General features: G+C 46.6%; 1 long non-coding RNA gene across 2 annotated transcripts; it reads left to right on the forward strand.

The window, feature by feature from the left end:
• The first annotated feature begins 1,293 nt into the window (after nucleotides 1-1,293).
• LOC149343988 (uncharacterized) lies at nucleotides 1,294-16,337 on the forward strand. 2 transcript variants are annotated; one of them, XR_016282751.1, is made up of 3 exons: nucleotides 1,294-1,877; nucleotides 15,966-16,030; nucleotides 16,136-16,337. It is a non-coding gene; the product is annotated as an uncharacterized LOC149343988 (long non-coding RNA). The 2 variants fall into 2 exon arrangements; XR_016282752.1 differs by lacking the exon at nucleotides 1,294-1,877 and adding an exon at nucleotides 12,498-12,720.
• Nucleotides 16,338-19,696: the final 3,359 nt, after the last annotated feature.

Below are 19,696 nucleotides of genomic sequence, written 5' to 3' on the forward strand. Positions count from 1 at the left end.
GCAATCTCCCTGCCAGCAGCACAACAGCCGCCAGTAAAGCATGACCTCACATAGAGCCGAGAAATAACCGAGGACAGAGTGAAGCTGCCTGAGAAAAATCTTACATCTGCCCGAAAGAAATTTCGAAGCGCTGCATAACAAAACGACCAAATTCGTATCTGGGACATTACAGAATTTCATTGAGGAGATGAAGCAGAAAAATGTGCTTTCTCAAGAAGCTGAAAAAAAGCTTAAGAGTTTCAGAATCTGCCACAAGACATTTTAAAAGGGTGGGGTGAAAATGCAGCAACAGAGCATTCCTTCCGTAGAAGGTATAGTGATCAGATGAAGTTTTGTACCACACTGTACTACTATTCACCACGGGCATATAAGTACTTGGGTACACTGTTTCCCATGCCCAGAGGATAGGCTATCAGGCAGTGGCTACAAGTGGTCAGTGGCTGGCTGGGCTTCACTGCTGAACTGCTCAACGACTTAAAAGGCAAACATGGGCAAGAGTCGCCGCGGGAGCGCCTGTGCTCCATTGTACTTGATGGCATGAGCATAAGAAACGCTTGTGAGCTTGATGCTTCCAGTGGCCGTCTCGTCGGTTATGTAGACCTGGGACACTCCGAAGAAACTGAAAATGTCGCTGATGCGCCGTTAGCAACAGAAGCGCTTGTGTTTATGGTGGTTGACACAGCAGCGCAGTGGAAGATGCCATTTGGCTATTTCCTTAATGATTGCCTCTCTGGTGAAGAGCTCAAGAACTTGCTCCTCGATGCCATACAATTTATAACTGACTGTGGGCTGACAGTAGTGTCTGTTGTGTGTGATTGTCTGAGCGCATATGTCGCTTGAGTTCACCATGACGCTGAGTTCAGTTTCTATGGCTATCAATGGCCAGTAGCCCTAACTTAGACAAGCGGGAGAATCTCCCATTAAGCATTTGACGAGGCATCATCGGTGACTGGCAGCGCAGTGGTGTCACCTTTTTCATGCGCAGGTTGTGCAAGACGCAGGTTCTGCAAACATGAGTGTTTTCTCTAGAATAAAGAAGTCAATATGATATAACTGACATGTATGATGAGCATTTACGCATACATGTACCTCATATTCGTAAAGCTAGTCCTGACTTCAATTACTCGCATAACGGAAATTTGTGATTCAGAGTAGCACGTTTTTGCACTCAATATGTGCATCAATTTGCAATCAATTTGTGCAATCTGCAATATTTGTGGCGTTGTACTTATTTTAGCGACCTGCATAATTAGATTTGTGATTCACAGTACGCAGTTTTTTGCGTACTGTTTCGTCTCCTTATTTACCATGCTTCTCCTTGAGCATAGCTTTATCACGTGTATTTACTCTTCATCTAGCATTCTTGTACTGTTCTTGCTGTTAAATCGTATTTTTCTTATATACAAGATGCATCTGCTTCTGCTGTTTAATATCATCACACATAGGTATTCTTTTACTATGTGGTACCTGAATATTCAAGAGAAGCTGAATTACAGCTGCAATAAAATGTGCACAATTTTCAGTACTGGAGATGTTTCAGTCAAGCAGATGCTATTCTACTATGTATGTGTTAACCTAGCCTTTCCATCTGCAGCTGACTACAGATAGCCGAGGTGCAACCTACTGTTCTCTTTGTGTTGGCATCGGGTATTTTTCAGTGCATTAGTACTGAGTAGTGCCTTTGTTTACTTTGAACATTAACAACGCAGTGTGGTGCCCCCAGTGTGAACTGGTGCAGGAACTGAAACAGGTTGTACGTGCAATAAAAGCAATTAAAAAGGCATTCCGAGGAAGAGTGGTCATACCTGCTCATAATATTTTGCTAATTGTTCCAGGTCAGGTGGAACTGCAATGGCTGCTCTAGCCACCTATACAAGGTAGGCAAGCATGCACTTGATGACTCGAAGATGGCGGTCTAGCCAAGCCCAAAACGTCCTACGACATCTCTTATGCAGGCCTTATTTACAGCATACCTGAAAAATACTTTTGCGCTGTGTAGGAGGCTAACTCTATGCTAAAAAAGGGCATACGATTTTCGCCATTTGCCCCACAACTGTGAACAGCGCAGTTTAGAGCGCTCGAACAGTGTTGTGCACTTTCTGCTGCACGTAGTGAGCTTCGGCTGTGCCAGTGGTCGCGTATAAACGCGCAGTCGGATGAAATGCCCATCGGTGAAACAGCTGAAGCAATGGCGTTCCTGCTTTGAACTTCCTTTGAGCTGCGTGTCGGAGCTTTTTTTTTGTTACTCCGCATATACGTTTACATCGCAAATAAACGTCGTTTATTTTGGCTTTGCGAAAGGGGCGACAAGGACCGTTGGCTGAGCTATGTAATCGTTTCCTCCCTGTTTCATCCGTAGAGCTGTAAGCGCGCAAGTTCACCACTAATGCACTTAAATTACCAAGCACGTCACGCAGTCACGAGAGGACAGCCAGAACATGTTCCTCGGCAGTTCGACACTCAGAACTTCCAGAGGAACTGTTAAAAAGTAGATATGAGCTGTTGTACAAGCAGAACATGCATACGAGGTGAAGCGCGGTTTGTTTCTCTTTTCCCACGTAGGCGAATGCGTGTACGTACTACCTCTTCGTCAGAGTACATGTGTACCACATCGGCGATCTAGCCCACTACCTTCGTGCGCTTCGTTAGGAGGTTCGGCGAAATGTTGGAAAAACACTTCGTAAACACTTACTGCATCGTCAATGCTGCTCTCTGGATATTCGGATTCAGACCCCGATGTGCTGTCATCAGACACTGCGAGCGCCAAAGGGATTGCAGACGACGCCATGCCGCACATTGATATACGAGCGCGAAAAACGACGATGCCCAGTGTGCTCTGGCGGTACATTTGAAATCTGTTGTTGAAACTCCGTTAGCAAGTTTCCTCTCTAACAGAGGGATATCGGTGGTGACATTTCCATTTCCAGCAGGGCTCCTGTGATGCAGATGGCACTGAACGGCCGTGCGAATATGCATTTTACTAGACGGCGGTGTCAGAGACACCCCATGGGGCGTGTCACATAGGTAGGCTACAGCCAAAGACACGTCTTTTCGAGTTCCTGCTCCCTCATCCGCTCCGAGTGCGGGTCCGTGGGTCTTATTTGTCCGTTTGTGTGGCCATGTAAAAGGCAGTTTCCAAAACTAAAGCTTTCGTAACTTTTGTTTTGGTTTATGGCTTATTGGGGTTTAACGTCCCAAAGCACCTCAGGCTATGAGGGACGCCGTAGTGTAGGGCTCCAGAAATTTCGACCACCTGCGGATATTTACCATGCACTGAGATCGCACAGCATACGGGCCTCTAGAATTTCGCCTCCATCGAAATTTAGCCGCCGCGGCCGGGATCGAAACCGCGTTTTTCGGGTCAGCAGCCGAGCGCCGTAACCATTGAGCCACCGCGGCGGGGTTTTGTTTTGGGCGCAGCGACTTCAAGTGTATTAAAACAAAAATAGACTGTTCATTTCCTAGTACGGTTAAGAATTTGAGCGCCCACGATAATATCCCGGTGGGCGGTCAAATCTAAAAAATATGTTTATTACTGCTCTGTTTATTCCTACTTTTGTGTTTCTCTTAGTATTGTGATAGTGTTTATTATTACTCTTCATATTTTTTGTTAATTTTCTTATTTGCGTAAGCGCGTGGTAGTTGCTCTAACGGTATCATGCTCTCACGAAGTTTGTCTATCCTTATGAGTTCGAATTCTACATTAGCCTTATGTATGTCTGTGAATAACGGATGCTCATCAATATCTGCTGGACCTTAGGTCGCCATGGCAACGCTCATGAATGGTAAATGTGCACTTCCAGGGCTGATCATCTGGCAGGGCAACTATCATCTGCTGGCCACACGAAAGCATGCAAACCCATCCATAATACGCTAACGAGAGGATATTTATGAATTATAAATGAAGCTTTTGCGGACACGCACTGACTATGTGAAAAAAGAGGGCACGTTAGCCTTCGAGAAAATGCAAACAAGCACACATAGTTACAGAGAGCCATCGCCAGCTGGTTTCCGAGTGTGACAGCTTGGGAAATTCGCTTTCAACTTATTTCACTTCGCGTGGCTCTTGTACACGCCTCTGCTTGAATGGCGCGCAAGAAAGAATGAAAGCCAACCACGTTGAATAAACGGCCGATGAATACGATTCCTACACTTATTTTAGAAACTCGCGAGATTGTCAAGTAGTTTATCGGACACGCTTCTAGTGTAGGACATAACTTGTCTCTAATCGTATGGAAACTATTGCGCAAGAACATTTCGCGGTTTTGAACTAGGGAATGTTTCGCAGAATTGTCCAAAGCGACAAGGAACAACGAAGTATACAAATTTGGGTAATGACAGAAGAATATGCCATCGAGGTGCACAGTTCCAGGTACATACAGACAGAAAAATAAGCACTCGGAAAACTAGACTGCATAAATATTTTCTCTGCACATTGGCTACAGTCCTCAAACTACATCAATCAGCTGCCGAGAGCTTTATTTGCACAGATTCCAAAATCAGTGCTTTTAGAGCTACCTCTTAATATTTTACTTAACGCCAGTGCTCCAGCTTCTTGGGTTGATGTATTATCTATGATTTTTTTCTTTGTTCCCTCTCCGCGTACATTTAATACAATCAAGGGAATACCACAGGGAGTTTAATTTAATTTGTTCCAGTAAGACCTCTTGTATTTACCATATTGAGTAAAACTCCCGTTTGGGCGATTTCGAGATGTGCTAAAAAAATTGGAAACAGTATAGTAGTGTTGAGGAGAGCCCAAATTCACCAACTATCATTTTTTTTATTTGAGCTCGGTGTTCTTATTCTGACACGTTATTTCCATGCTGGCTTACCCCGACGTTTTTCAAAGGCGCGGAGCAAATAGCGCCGACAGAGTTTCGGTTGGTATGCTCTTCTTTATTTCCGTTTGGATACCGGTCAATCAGTGTATGTACGTACATAGAATCCGGCCACAATTACTTTGACCATTCGTATAGATTTCCTTGGAATGTTATCACTCACAGCGACCGGCACGCAGACGCGCTAGTGCTGGCTAGCAATAGGAATTTTACGTAACCCGTACTATGCATAGACTAGACACTAATAAACGAAATGACTGTAGAAAGCTAAAGCCAAACAGAAACGAACAAAATAAAATAAATCACGAAAGCAGGCTGACTGCACAGCTACTTCATAATTGATAATTAGCGTTCAAAAGGTCGGTTGTAAAGGTGCCTGGCGCGTAATGGGTCATGTTAAGTTAGTCCTAGCCACCAGTTTGAAGAATATTTCAATGCAGAGCAATATCTCGAAGCCTGTCTACGTCCTGACTGCTGGGGCATCTTTAAACACGCCACTGGCGGCTTTATTTACTTCACCGAGGCGTATTTTACCGAATTTCACTGATGGTCACTAGGTCATCGCATTCAGCTTTTCTAGATTCGCTTTTTGGATAAACAGCTTTGCGCCCTCGCTGCACCGAATTCGGGCTCTCTTACCATTTCGGGCTTCAAGTTGGGTTCTACGAGTGGGCATATCGGCATTCGCCTGGTGAGGCACTTGGTGCACGAAATGTTGAGGTCTCTGGCACGGCTTTTCTCTTCGCCTGCTTGGTTTGTGCAAGTTACATTGGCTGGATTAACAACACGTGCTGCAATCGCTTTTCTGACAGCGAGAGAGAAGCGCCGTAATTGAGAAAAAGACAATTTAGCGGGCATAAATTAAACTTGCTTCTGTGCGTGGGGAAGGGATTCGGAAAAAATGATGAAATGAGAAAGGTGTACGAAATGGGATGACAGAGTTTACTCCATATGGAATGCGCAGTGAGAGTGCTGAACGGAGCGTATATAGTTTGTCTAGAAAGTCAATGCCATCTAAATAATCAGCTAAAAAGTTCATAGCGCGTCTCTGCTGCCTATGGTAGGTTAAAAGGTCCTAATACACATTCGAGTGTTAGAGGCACTTAAGTGAGTGACTTCATAAGATGTTCATAATGTGCAGGCTCCTCAGCATACGCTGGGCATAATTGCAAAATATGCTCCACTTTTCTGCTAAGCCGCAGTTGTCACAATACGCACTGTTAGTTTGACCTAAAGGTAACTCTAAGGCGCTTGTAAATACAGGGTTGAGACGAAGTCGATGATGAAGAGCTTCCAGATGGCGAGGAAGTCTGGGTCACAGTTTTGATGTGAGGTGTGGGTTGATGGACTGCAGATGTGTCGAATGATGTGTCGAAAGCTCCACAGCCGTTTTTTTTCGTAAAAGCCTCTTTTAGCTAGTTGGGTACGCCTCAAACATCGTGAAGTAAATCAGCTGGTAATTTATTTTGAAGACGTCTCCGGGCTGCTTCATCCACTTTTTCGTTGGCTATATAATTTCATAGTCGGCTGTAATCCACTGAAATGCAACAGAGCAGCCTGTGGCAGCAACCTGGTCATGTAGGTAGCTAATTTCAAAAGAAACTGGCTGGTTATTATTGTAATTGAGTGGGTTGGGCATATCTTGTAGCCCTGTTTTGGAGTCCGTGAAAACAACCAAACGGCTTCGGCGCGAGATACAGCAGTCAGCGTCTTCAATCCCGTGCAACTGTTGCGCCATGGATGATGTCTTCCACTGCAGGCGCTGGGAAAACGTTTGGCCTATCGAGGCCACATAAAGACCAGAAGAGGTAGACTCCTGTGAAGTCGAGCCACCTGTGAAGATGTGCATGTGTACAGAGTATTTCTCAGCAAAGAAAGTTACATGAGCTTGTTAAATTGAATTCAGCGCAAAAAAAAACAGACTCGTGTAGCGCTCGTGTTGTCTCAGTGTGTCTCTCTTTGTCCCTTGTCTGTTTTTTTTGCGCTGAATTCAATTTAACATGCTTCACCAACTAGCCCGGCAGCTTGCTCTCCTGAACTACATGAGCTTGCAGTAGCGCCGTTTTTGGCATGTGTCTTTTCGTATTTAAACCTGCTATTTGGTGATTTATCTTGAGAGGCGAGAGTGTCCAGGGTGGAAAGGCTGGAGGCAGGAATTTTTTTGCCTGAGTAATATTAGGGAAATTGAGCAGTTGCACGGCTTGGCCGAAGCCAGAGTTACTGTGGGTTATGTGAATTCCGTACAGGAAGTGCTTTTTTTCCTAGGAGCACATACACAATGTTCGCATAGTTTCTTAAGAGGCGATGTCGTCGAGCGGCAGGCGTCCGTACTTCCGGTAATGTTCCCGAAGCCGGCGAACCCTTTAGAGGCCAAAACAGACTCGCAGGCAGTTGTTCCGCGCGGCGTCTAGTGCCCTTCTACTTTTTGGCGATTACTTGTCACACAGGCATTTTGAAACACAGTGAAGCGGCAGTTGCAGCCCCATCGTGTTCCCGTCATGAATCTGAAAATTGAAGATGCTGAGGCAATGATCTCGCGAAGCATTTTAATCTCGCTAATCCAAGAGAGATACCTGTCTATAACAATGGAAAGGTATTGCTGGTATCGCACGTAAGGGAATGCACGCCTACCTAACTGAAAGGGGTACTTGGTCATTTTATTTGTCGTTAAAACCATGAAGACACTTTTTTCTGGGGAGTGTTACAGACTACGGGGAGCCAAATACATGAAGATGTTCAATAACGCTCTCGGGAGATATTGCTAGGTGACGTGGCGCGAATTTGACACGCTTTGGATGCAGAAGTCATCGGCACCAATCGTAACGCGCACTCCTCGGGGTAGTTTTCTTCTCATGTGTATAAGGATGATGTTTTACATGAGAGGGCTGAGTACGGCGTTTGAGGTACGCCCTTCCCTACAGTCTGAAACAAGGTTGGACCGTTTGGAGTACTCATAAAAATTTGCCCCACTTTTATATACTTTTCTATAAACTAGTAGAATTTCCCTCTAAGACGAATACTCGCCAATACTGCGAGTATGGCATGATAAAAAACCTAGTGAAAAGCAGCCCTGATGTACAGGTGTCGGGATGCGTCCAGCATGACGGTCCTCTTGAGGTGATGAAACGCGGGCGATGACATTATCATTCGGAGACCTGACTTGGCGGAACCTCTTCATTCCTTTGGTATACCATGCTGCATGGCAGTAATGTGTATTTCCACAAATAAACTCGACTACTGGACAGCCAATTGCGCCCGATGCCTTATCACCGGCGACTTTCGACCATGCAATACTCAGCCTTAATTTGGAGCGCATAAGCGCCGCTTGCAGTGCGGACGTGGCCGGAAAGCTACAGCCGCTCATTCTGCATAGCAGGAAGCGATTATTTTCGGACCGTTCATAAACGCAGGAACACGTCCTCCATTATTCCGTCCAGTAGCGATTTCCGCAGTGGAAAATTCCAAGCCCGCTTTTCGTCGCGCTACTGCCCCTGAGTTTGGCTGTCCGGAGAAACAGATAAGTCACTCGAGGCTTCAAGCTGGTAACAACCACCGGAAAAAAGCGGCTAACAAAGCTTACGCGTCTGCACCGGCACCAATTGAAAAACGACGGAGTAGATCCCGGTTTCGCCGCTGGAAGTGTTTTTTTAAGCCGCAGCGGTCGCCATCAGCGGGGTTTGTTTACAAAGAGAAAAATGGTCTATACCGTCTAAATAAGCCCTGTCTCACTTTCTGGTTACGCATTATTTCATGCCGTTCTGCCCACAATTTCGGGAGTATCAGCAGGAAAAAAAATCTCGCTTCTCTAAATAAAGAACAATTGTACATCGTTCTCTATATCGAATGAATACCTACGAATTGAGTCGACCTTAAAGACGACACCGGTAAGAGGCAGTGCCGTGCCTGCGCTCTCCCGCTTGCCTGCGATAGAAGCGGCGAATTTGCAATCAAAGACCTTTATCCCTTTTTTTTCCCGTGTAGTAATGGTTATAAGGGTACGCAAATGTCCACAGGGACCCGCCGCGGTGCCTCAGTAGTTAAGGCGCTCGCCTACCTAGACGGGGTACCCGGGTTCGAACCCGGCCGCGGTGGTGGCGGTGAAAAACTTGAGTTTCGGGACCAGAAAACCCTGCTGCATGGTCAGTATCCATACTCCGGGACACCGCACGACGAGGCCCCGCCTCGCGCCCGCTTACCCTTTGGGACTAAAGTGTAGAGGAGTTGAGGAGTGCAGTCTCCAATCGCTCTCGGGGGAGGGGGAGGTGAGTATTCTGAGTACATGCCCACACCATGTGAAAGATGTCGCAGATCTCTCCACAGTGCGGGCAGCGCCCATCTATCTTCGGATCAAAGTGTTTTGATTTGATTTGTTGGGGTTTAAGGTCCCAAAGCGACTCAGGCTATGAGGGACGCCGTAGTGAAGGGCTCCGGAAATTTCGTCCACCTGTGGTTGTTTAACAGGCACTGACATCGCACAGTACACTGGCCTCTAGAATTTCGCCTCCATCGAAATTCAGCCGCCGCGGCCGGGATCGAACCCGCGCCTTTCGGGTCAGCAGCCGAGCGCCATAACCACTGAATCACCGCGGCTGGTCAGTGTTTTGCTATGGCAGGACAGAGAAGGGTTCCTCTCTGCAAACGCCGCAGAGTTCGCTCCTCTGCCTTACTCAGCCCCTTGGCAGGTGCCGGGTAGAGGCGGTGGCTGTCGCAGTAATGAATTAAGATTTCGCTGAACCGCAGAAGCGGTTCATGAGCTTCTGAGCCAGGAGAGCTAGGATGAGGAGCCCGGTGTGTGAGCGCTCGGGCGGCCGCATCAGCGGCCTCATTGTCTCGTAGACCCTGGTGGCCAGGAGCCCAAGTTACGTTTGTGCGAGTTCGATCGGCGGGAGCCTGTCTTAGAATATGGGTGCAAGAGGTGATATTTGCCCTGGAAGATAATGTTCACAGTCTCGACAAGAGTCTGTGATAACTGTTCTCGATTATGGATCGGCGGCAGCGAGAGCTATTGCAGCTTCCTCCGGACATGTTGGATTTAGGGCCCGAAGAGATAGCCCATCCACATTCAATCCCCGGTGGACTACGGCAGCCGTATAGAATCCGGCGGGCTACGGCCCCGTGGTGTCCACGTAGTAGACGCCCTCTTTAGATGCATATTGCCTCTCAAGCGTGTGAACCCGCGCTTGTTATCTGCCTTCGTGTGAAGCCATGTCCATGTTACGCGGGAGCGGAGCGACCCAGCGGCCGCGTTTCTATGGAGGCGGAACGCAAAAGACGCCCGTGTGCTGTGCGTGTCAGTGCACGTTAAAGATACCAAGGTAGTCAAAATTATTGCGCCGTCCCTTTCCCTCTGCCCGGCGGAGCCTCCCCGCAGGATCTAGAGAACCTCAAGACCTGGGAGTACTGGGAGACCCTGCTGCGCTCGGAGGACCCGGCCGTGCAGACCATCCCCACCGGCCGGGCTGCCAGTGCTATGGGGAAAAACACAGCGCACTCCAAAGACAAGGACGAAGAAAGACAAGACGATACAGCGCTGTGTTATGGACCATAGGAACATAAACACTTGAGTGCAGTGGGGTCGTGCGGCGACCCTGGGGCGTGCCCGGAATTCCGCTTCAAATAGTTTCTATCCCTCTCACTACGGCACCTCTCTCTTCTTTCACTCCCACCTTCCTCCCTGCTCTCACGGCGCGGCTCATGTGTCCACCGAGGTATGCGAGACAGTTACGTCGCCATTTCCTTTCCTTCATCAAAAACACAGGCAGAACAGACAGGACAAGAGCGCCAGATTTATGTGGGCCAGACGGGGAAATGTGTGAACGAAAGGTTGCGCGAACACGCTTCTTCGCTAAGGACGGGTCATGGTTCGAACCTTCCCCTGCAATGCAAAAAAGGTAAGGACTGCGAGGGCGGCTGTCTGCCCAAATTGGGTGCGACAAGCATCATCGGGCGCGGAAGAAAAAGAGTGGATAGAGAAATATTGGAGGTCTCGTACATAATCGCCGCAGGTAATTACTTGTGTGTCAGTTCCACTTCGGTGTTTTTGCTGGAAAAAGAACGCAAGTTCCCCAGTATATGATAGCAGAAGTGATAGCGCGCTTTCATGTAGTTTTCGCCTTTCGCATGTGCTGATTATGTGTGTCGGTCACCCCAGTGAATTAGGTTTTTTCTCAATTCTTGTCTATTTTATGTTTTTTTCCCTCTGGGTTTAGTCCGTATGTCTATGGTACAGCTACGTTACGTTTTATTTGGGTTTTTACCTTGTTCACACGTGCTGAATTTCGTGGCGCATGCTCAACGAGTGAGAGGTGCGTCTACGACCACGGATCAGTTGCTAGTGCGCTCTTTTCCTGTCCGTTCTCCCTGTGTTTTCCGTGTTTTTCTATGCTCCATTTTCTGGTGGATCGTTACCAACTAGCCCAACTTTCTGCTTTACTGAACTCTATTCCTTTCTTCAAAGACCAATTTACACACATGCACATGCTGCAATTTTATCAAGCACTCTACCAGGGAGGGACGATATTGCTAAAAGCTATTTTAACCCTTTCACGAGACTTGAGGACCTTGCTAACAGCGCTTTAAAACGTACTTGCACATTTTTTTTTCAAGAGTTCCGAAGCGAAGATATTTAGCCAGCATGTAGCGTATAACATTGTCCCAAATTAGGGCGCGCTTAAATGGGGTGCATCAAAGAAGAAACTAAGCATAACGCCAGAAAACGAGGCATCGAGTTCATAATTTTCCGATTGCAACTGCAAGTGATAGAAAGATGGCATTACCACGTCAGTGTGGCTCTGGCGACGCTGATGCAGGAAAGGCATAATGTGTTATGTGGGGGCCTTGGGAAATTGCAAGAATCGCATGAAATTAGGCGCCGCAATATGTGAAAATCCCTAGAGATATCACGTGGCATTTACCAGTCGGAATAATGGTTTCGCACTAACAACCTTGCCTTCTGTGGCATCGACGATAAAGAGACATAGTTTGATTGTGGAAGAATCACCATTCCTCACTGCAATCACCATTTTGATGCACAGATATGACCGCGTGAGACTGAGCGCTCATACCGCATTCGGTCTTTACAAAGTGCTGAATGCTGGCCCATAAATCTTCCCTCTTCTCATTTTGAAGAAATCGAGAAAATACTTTCTTTGGCTCGAAAATTCAAAGATACAGGCTTTGGCATTGCTAAAGATGTCGCTTCAAGAATGCACCTTGCCCAGAGACGCCTTAGCTATAGTTTGCCACGGTAAATTTGCGACGTGAAAAGCTTGTCGCAAGTGAGAAAAATATATATATAAACGGGAAGATGTATCAAATCACTGCGTTACCTAAAGACAGACCGTATGGTTTCGCGCGACTAATGATCGTTAATTAAACTTTCAGTCGCACGATTTTTCAGGTACTCCAGGGCATATCGCACGTTCTCATTTCCGTGATTGACACGATGACAGTTGTCTGAAGGCTGCAACCGTTCGTCGCGCCGCTTGGGCGAGTCAAAATCAGGCATAGATTGTTCCTAACTGCCAAAGCACCTCCTGTACGTTGAGGGTGTCATATCTCAAGCCGTACACTTAGAAAAAAAACGAGAGCGTCGAGAGGCAACAGCGTCGACTGAAGTGGAACTTTTTTCAATAGCCCGACAGTTATATAAACTATTCTCGCTTCACTCTTGCTCCGTACTGCACCCACATCCAGTCAGGGAAGTCTTTTCTTTTCAGGTGCTTCAAGGGAGGCGGCAGGTTCTCATTAGCGCTGCTGACACCACATCAGCTGTCTGAAAGGCTGCAGAAGTTCGTCGTGCAGATTGCGCTACCCGCAATTGCTTTGTCTTTCTGCAGGCCGACATTGTTCTTAAGCACTAAGTGCGCAAGCATCGCCGGTAAGTTGAGGTCGTCTTATCTCAAACCATACACCTCAACAAAACGGGAGCGTCGACAGGTATCAACATCGAAAGAAGTGAAAGTGCCGCCTTTAGTCCGGCCGTTTAAGACAACTCACCGAGCAGAAACACTACGAGGGATATCAAGCCTGTGCTTGATGTCGACTGTGGCTAATTTATGTCGGAAAGAAATTTTAAAATGGCTGGGCAGCCAACGGACTTACAAGTTATCGCGCCGGAAGAAAGGCAGTGGTTGTGTAAGATCCAGCCAAAGCTGTTTACTTGCAGATATGTATTCGTTTGTGGAAGAACGTTGAAAACTCACCTTTTTATGTAATTTCCACGAACTTTTGATAACAAAATTGCTTTGGTGCAATCGTATAAATCATGGCACTTGCCTGCAACTCTTTCAAAGCAGTGGATGACTCAGACATACAGGGAAAAAAGTTTTCATCTAGTCCTCCTGGGCTGTTTTTTGCTCTTGCAACGGCGCTGTAACAGCCGCTCTAACATCTTACATCTCTTCTTACATCTCTGCTTTGGATTAGCAGCAGTTTGATTAATGCCGTACAGAGAAGGCACCTCCTCCGTACGCTTCAGAGCAGGTTACTGCAGTTCTTGCTGGATGGGTAAGAACCATGGTTGTAAGAGCCATGGTATGGCTAGATAAAGGTGCAATATTACATGATAGTAGAAGAAAAAGCGATAACTCAGTGGCTAGAAACGAGCCTTTGATGAGCAAATAAAGGTAATAGGTGGCTTGGTCTTCAACAGGGTATAATATAGGTGCTGATGTTCGTGAGAGTATTAAAGGTGCACTGAAGAGGAATCTGAACTGTGTGGCCAATTTCCCTAATTAAATCGAATTAAATTCAGGCTCCCGCCCTTTTTTTTGAATTCTGCGTCGTACGGTGGGCGGAGTCGACCAACGCGTGGAGTGCCTTTCACCCAGTCCCGTGGCGGCTTGCCGCTCTGCCATCGGCGGAGTAATACGTAGTAGTCCGTAGTAGCAAATAGTCCGCGCGTATTTTTATTTCTGCGGGCTTATTTTGCGGCTATATTATCTGCGAATGAAACTATTTATTCATGGAAACCTAAAAAACAAAATAAAGCGAAAGCAAAGCCTCCACGGAGCTGTCTGAAAGGAACTTCACGCGCTGTTCCACTCCGCCCATCGTACGAGGCAGAATTCAAAAAAAGGTTCGGGAGCCGGACGTTAATTCGATTTAATTAGGGAAATCGGCCATACAGGGCAATAAGTTGCAGTTTCTAAGAATGCTAGGAACGTGTAGATTGAGTTCCCGCGGCAAAAAGACAAGTTCAGAATCCTCTTCAGTGCACCTTTAAGAAAGAGGTACCACTTTTTAAGAAGCTCTTTTTTAACGAAATTACTCCGTCGCAATGATGTAAAAATAATAAAAACCAGTACCGGAATTATCTAACCGACGATGGACTAAGAATAAAAAATGCGTATGTCGTGCGTTTTCCCTTCTTTCTCTGTTCTTGCCATTACAGGGATAAGTGAGATATCTTTTTTCAACCACTAACCTCCGCCCGCCAATGGCAGCTACGATACAGTGGAGTGAGAGAAAACAGTACTCATGTGGCCAGCTATACAAGTATTATTGCTGAATACTTTAGAAACATCAAAAGTTCTTGCCATAGTTCAATGGTACAAGACGGATTGGAGTGAACATGCAAACTAGAAAGAAAAATAAAGGTCGCGGGCAACGTTTACAAATATAAAAGCGGCATTAACTCTAACTCTAAAAAAACCTTGGGCGACATGGAAAAAATATATAACGCTGTGTATTTAAATATGCGCCAGGTCTTTTGTTCGGCGATCGCTCAAAGATGAAGAAAATATGCGTGCAGCAAGCAGCGTATACAGGCGGCCAGATCTTGAGCTGCATCATACGACCGCAGTTCTTCATGGGCTCCAACGCCGTGGAACGGAAGGAACTTGCGAAAAGGTGAACATTAAGCACAAGCTATATGAGCCTGTTCTTAACTTTCGACCTTTTCGCAAGTCGGCTCCCTCACAAGGCGCTGGAGCGAAGAAAGTCGCTACTCGGGTGAGACAGCTACAGATTTGACCACTTGTGTCGTGGTGCTGTCAAAGCTAATGTAAAAACAAACTTCGCGATTTTCTAGAAATCTGCGGTGAGAAACAAAACGACGCTTCGTCCCTTCAACCCACATATGTTTGAAGCCACGGTGTCCTCCGGATGACGGTACTAGTCACTCTAGCTGCTACAGCATGATAGTGCCATGCCATGGGATGCTTTTCGAGTGAGTCCTCTTCCCTCGTCGCGACCGCCGAGAGAAGGGCAGCCGAACGCGGCACAGTATTTATCAAATAGTCTGATACGAAGCGCAGCGCATTGCGGGAGAAGTTTGTCGTCACTGTGTACACTCTCGCAGCGCGCATCTCGCAGACACGCTGTGCTGGTATGCGCGCCGCGGCCTCTGTATTTATTTATTTATTTCCTCAAAGGTCTCGGTGGAGACATTACATGAGGAAGTGGACGGTATCTGGCAAACAATAGCAAAAAATGTTAAGCTTAAAGGTTGACGATGCTCCGCTTGAATTCTAGTGGGTTGATGATAATGGCAACTTCGGTGGGCAGGTCATTCCAGTCTCGTGCAGTACGCTGAAATAATGACTGCTGAAATGTCACAGTATGGGCTTGTATCCCCGATGCGGTTGGCTCTTTTTATGTAGGGGTTATCAAAAGGCAAAGAATGGAAAAAATTATCAAAAAGGTTAAGACGTGCTATCCTAAGGCGCGAGGCTAGGGGGGATAATATGATTCGAGCTTTTAGTGCTGAGATGCTTGAGTGGTAGGAATAATTAGATAGAATGAATCGTGTTGTACGGTTCTGAACCAATTCGAGGGCGTTAGTAAGGTTATTGTGGTGCGAATCAAAAATAGCGTTAGCCTACTCAAGCTTCAAAAGCGTCTGGGCTTCTCGGGTAGTAGCCACACCGATTCGGCACGATTTTTCAGAAATTGATTAATCAATATCCTAAATTTGCATCCTGATTCCTATATCCTGTAAAGCCGCTCAAAGAGGCAAGACGCGAATTCTAGCATAACTAGTCATGTGCTAGACAAGGAATGACGGCTATTTAATTCAGATGCGCATGCCACACGATTGGGCGAGTACTGTTCTATTGTAAATGATGTTATTATACTCAATGCTCTCAGTCATCAAAAAAATTCATATTTTATTCCGAACAGAGAACACTGCAAGATGTCCACAGCGCTGGGAAAAATTTTCTGCCTGACCGTCTTACTCGCAGCTCGTAAGCAAATACGTTCCTATCTTCTTACTTGTTGGCTGCGGTTGGCTGCCACTGACACGCGTATGAATACGCAAAGTTTGTGTTTCTTTCTTTTTTTGTTTGCAGTGAATCTGGTTACCCAGATCGAGGCGCATAAGGAGCAAGAGTTCCAAGCACGAGCGAGTGGTGGTTGCGAGGACGAACCGATATTTACCTTGCTGAGGATTCTGGCAAGCAAAATTATAAGTGCAATCAAGCCGATTTTCCAGAAGATGGCCACGGCCTGAAAATGCCACCAGATTGAACAAAGAGCATTGAAGTATGTAGTTCTCGAACGTTCGGAGCGAATCATGTGCATATCTTACTTTTTGTCCGTATCTGCTGATATATTCTGCTCACACCGACGGTGGAGCCGTCGAAAGCAACTCTCCAACACGGAGGCCCAACACAACCGCAAAAACGAGAACTTGCAATAAATAACGCCCAGACACGCAGACAATGAACATGCAACGTTCAGAGCATTTTGTGGCGTTATGAGTGGTTTTGAAAAAAGGGAGTTGGGGGGGGTGCTTCTTTCTCAAGGCCCTTTTCCACTAAAGGTGTGGTTAATAGTCTTCTTCCCATGTCACCGGAATGCTAGGCTGCCAAGTGTTTGCTTTCTCAACTATACAGTCACAGCAGTCCGGAACGAAGAGGGTTTCCTACTTTAACGCAGCAAAATGGGCAGAATGGCGATACACTGTACAGGTATAACGGTAACGGCTGTATTTCATAATGTGCGCTCATGCCGGATGTGACATGACAACATGCAACACGCTTCCAACGATCCCGGTCGCTGTGTCCATAGAATTGCTCATATACCCATAGGAAGAGCTGGCGCGACCGTCTATGCTATTTTTTTTTTGAAGAGGACTTCCTCCACCGCTTGAATGCCATGAAGACCAGGGTTATTATCTGCCGACGCCAGGTTATTATCAGCTTTGCCAAAAACGTGTATTCTGTCTTTGAATCAGAATTCGTGGCGACGCGCTGTGATGCTCTCCTCTGAGTCCTAAATTGGAGTCCATATTCAAATTATTTTAATAACGCGCGTTTTCAATTAAAAATTTAACTCGAGTGCTAAACTGGTACTCAAACTTTCACACAATTTTTTCGGGGTTTACCAGAGAAAAGTAGTCCCGTTATGGCTTAATTCACTTTTTATGCCCAAAATAGCCATGCGAAATGAGATGCTGACCTTCGCGACATTCCTGCGCTTTCGATGCTGGATGGAGTGCAGTGACGCCTGCTTTCAACTCTATGGCTGTCTGCACTCGTCTTCATACATGAGTACGCTTTCCATCAATCCATGTCTGATACTCAGCGCATCGCTAGAAGTATAGAGCCCGCTAAAGGACGTCCCACCTCTGGCCTGTAGGGCAGTGCTCTACTTGTGCTTCCTTCGTGGGAGTGAGTAGCCTCCTCACATAGAGCCCGCTAGGCCTAATCGGGCCTCGGTAGAAAGTGCTTATGCTCAGAAATAAAAACGTTACAGTCAGCCGCTCATAGCTGCTAAAATAGAAGCTCCATAAAGAGCGTTGCTGCTCTAAAGACCAATGCAAACAAGATGCGAACAGCAAGCAGATAAAGGCCGGTAGGAGACAATCGCCAACATAACTGTAATTCTGAATGACCTAAGTTGTTTTAAATTCGTAGCCATGTAGTACGTCAAAAAATCAGGTTTAAAAGTATGCAACGTTTACCCGATGCATGTCTCGCTGTGCCAGCACCATCAACCTAGACACTATCACAGCTCTTCCTCAAGCTTCCACCTCCAACTTCCTCATTAGGCATCAGGTCATCCTCCTCAATAAAGCCTGATTGAAAATTAATAAATGATTGTTTCGCAACACACTGCGGACAATGATGATGTAAGAACTACATAGTGCCTCCTCGTACTTGCTGGCGCCTGTATTAGAGGATAAATTGATGGTAGGAGCGTCTCATTTGAAACGGGGTGGTGGCAGTTGCCACCATTCTCTAATTGCTTTTCTTTATTTTATTTAACGTATTATCGCGTGGCCTAAAATTCCCCTTTTCTTTAAATATATTTTTAGGCCTACAATTCTAGCCTTAAGTCACATCTCTCACTTTGAGCCAGGAATCTTCCAATCACTTTTTGCTAACTTCCACCGCAGATTCAGTCACATGACCATTGTTGTGTCTAAATCCTAGGGCCTCAGTGAAAGTGACTGTGCCTGCATCCACATCAGGATAGATACCGTCACATTTGAGTGCTCAATTGTTTCTACAGATTTACCACGCCCAGCACGTGTGCCAGCTTCTTCGTTAAATTTATCCTTGTAGCTGCGCGTTCTAAGCAACTGCGGGCAAAGTGTAGACGAGCCAGGAGGGCCCCGTTTCAGCGCGGAGCGATCGGACGCGTGGCGCATCGGCTCCGTCGATTTTCGGCTCGAACCACAGAAATCTTGATGTTGTAACCCCTTCGAAACCGGTTCGACTGCATCCGCATGAAACCAGCATCATCCTGGAGACACCGATCTTAAAAAGGTACGCCCAATTTCCCGCCATTTTGAGCAACTCTTCGCATCACCAAGTAGCGGTCGAGCCAAGCCTAACGGCTCCGGCTCCGCGCCGCTGGCTGCCGAGCCGCCCGCCAGCCAAACTCTCAACATGGCGCTGCCTGAAAAACGCGGCTGCGACCCCACAACTCTGTGGTCGTCTATCCGTGCAAGCCAACCAGAGGACGGCACATCCACCATTTCGGCGGAGCAAGCTGCCCTTCTTCAAGTCGTCGAGAGCCAGCACCGCCGCCGGCAGAACGCACGAGGAGCGGCCACGCCCAAGACTCCTCTCAACAATTCAACCACACGAAACGCTTGCGCTCCGTCTTCTAAAGCTTGATAGAAGACTTCTTCACGAGCCTCCAAGTGGACGCCAAAGCCAACGGTCAGGAGGAATCCTGACGACTACTAACCGCGACATTGGAAGCCTCATTTAGCAGGCTAGCAATTTTTATATCAAAAGCCGCTTTGGAAGAAATAGATTTAGAAAATCTCAGCATCGATTAGATAAAGAGAAAGTTCGCTAATTGTAGCACACTCAGCTATTCTTCAGTCTTCAGGAGTGGTGGGACAAAACCACAAAGTGTGGTGGACAAGACTGCAAGGAAGCAAAAAGAAACAACAAAACAGAGCTTCGGGCAAATTTCGCAGGCATCCAACACAGGAGAACCTCGTAAATTCTGAAAACGCAAGAGGTAATGCACGGTACGTCCGTCGCAGTGCCAAGAAAGTATCACGGCAGAGCTATATCTCATCTATAAACAGTCAGATCACACCTAAAGAAATGTGGAAGCATATTCGAAAATTAAACGGTGACTTCTCGCCCTTCACACTTCCTCTCTTGACAACATATGACACACAAACAAACACAATGAAACAGGCAGACAATTGGGGGGAATCCTTCGCTGCAGTCCACAGTTCATCGCACTATAAGCAGTCATTGCTAAAACACAAAACATATAGCCTAAAAACAACGACTTCCAATAATCTCCAAGAACGAAATAATGTCTGCCGGAAAAAAGGTGCTCTAGGAGCCGATCAAATACACCATGAAATGCTTGACCATCTTTCTCAGCCTGCCGTAGAGGCACTCTTGAATTTATTGAACAAAATATTCTGGAAA

This window comes from Amblyomma mixtum, chromosome 5 (genome assembly GCF_055824585.1).
Source record: "Amblyomma mixtum isolate Tamu chromosome 5, ASM5582458v1, whole genome shotgun sequence".
In the NCBI taxonomy this organism is placed as follows: Eukaryota; Metazoa; Arthropoda; class Arachnida; order Ixodida; family Ixodidae; genus Amblyomma; species Amblyomma mixtum.